We start from the raw sequence: 1,167 nt of genomic DNA, 5'->3' as shown, positions 1-1,167 counted from the left end.
TGGTCCCCACAGCCCTCTGCCCAGCAATTCAGTCCCTCAGGAAGTTTGGATGTGTCTATGGAGCTTCCATGACCTTTCCTTGTACCAGTTGTGCTGGCTTCCCCAGCATCATGTACTGTCTTACCCTTCACCAAAGTTACCACTTATCTATTGTCTATTTGGCTCCCCCCCATCCCTTGTAACTGACAAAGATTGTTTCTTTTTGTGTATAAACTTTTACATGAGTTTTTACAGTAGAGGTCTCATACAATATTTGTGCTTTTGTGATTGACTTATTTCACTCAGTATAATGTCCTCCAGTTTCATCCATGTTATGAGATGCTTCACAGATTCATCATTGTTCTTTATCGTTGCATAATACTCCATTGTGCGTATGTACCATAGTTTGTTTATCCATTCATCTGTTAATGGGTATCTAGGTTGTTTCCATCTTTTTGCTATTGTGACCAATGCTGCAATGAATATGGGTGTGCATATGTCTATTCGTGTGACGGCTCTTATTTCTCTAGGATATATTCCTAGGAGTGGGATTGCTGGATCCTATGGTATTTCTATTTCTAGCTTTCTAAGGAAGCGCCACATCATTTTCCAAAGTGGTTGTATCATTTTGCATTCCCACTAGCAATGCATAAGAGTTCCGATCTCCCCACAGCCTCTTCAACATTTGTTATTGCCAGTTTTTTTGATTCATGTCAGTAATGCTGTGGTGAGATGGTATCTCATTGTGGTTTTAATTTGCATTTCTCTAATGGCTAGTGATCGTGAGCATTTCCTCACGTGTCTGTTGGCCACTTGAATTTCTTCTTTGGTGAAGTGTCTGTTCATTTCCTTTGCCCATTTTTAAATCGGATTATTTGTCTTTTTGTTGTAGATGTGTTGGATTTTCTTGTAGATTTTAGAGTTTAGACATTTGTTTGACCTGTAATGTCCAAAAATTTTTTCCCAGTCTGTAGGTTCTCTTTTTACTCTTTTGGTGTAGTCTTTTGATGAGCATAAGTGTTTAATTTTTAGAAGGTGCCAGTAATCTAGCTAATCTTCTGGGGTTTGTATGTTGTTGGTTATGGTTTGTATCCTGTTAATGCCATGCATTAGGGCCTCTAGTGTTTATCCTATTTTTTCTTCTATGAACTTTATAGTTTTTGGCTTTACATTCAGGTCTTTGATCCA

General features: G+C 38.2%; 1 protein-coding gene across 1 annotated transcript in view; it reads left to right on the top strand.

Annotated features, from left to right (window-relative positions):
• COL9A1 (collagen type IX alpha 1 chain) overlaps positions 1-1,167 on the top strand; it is a 97,345-nt gene that overhangs the window by 29,542 nt on the left and 66,636 nt on the right. The gene's annotated exons all lie outside the window — the stretch shown is intronic.

This window comes from Trichechus manatus, unplaced genomic scaffold (assembly GCF_000243295.1).
Source record: "Trichechus manatus latirostris isolate Lorelei unplaced genomic scaffold, TriManLat1.0 scaffold00083, whole genome shotgun sequence".
Taxonomy (NCBI): Eukaryota; Metazoa; Chordata; class Mammalia; order Sirenia; family Trichechidae; genus Trichechus; species Trichechus manatus.
Note: the sequence above shows the minus strand (reverse complement) of the source record. Positions and strands in the feature narration are given on the sequence as shown.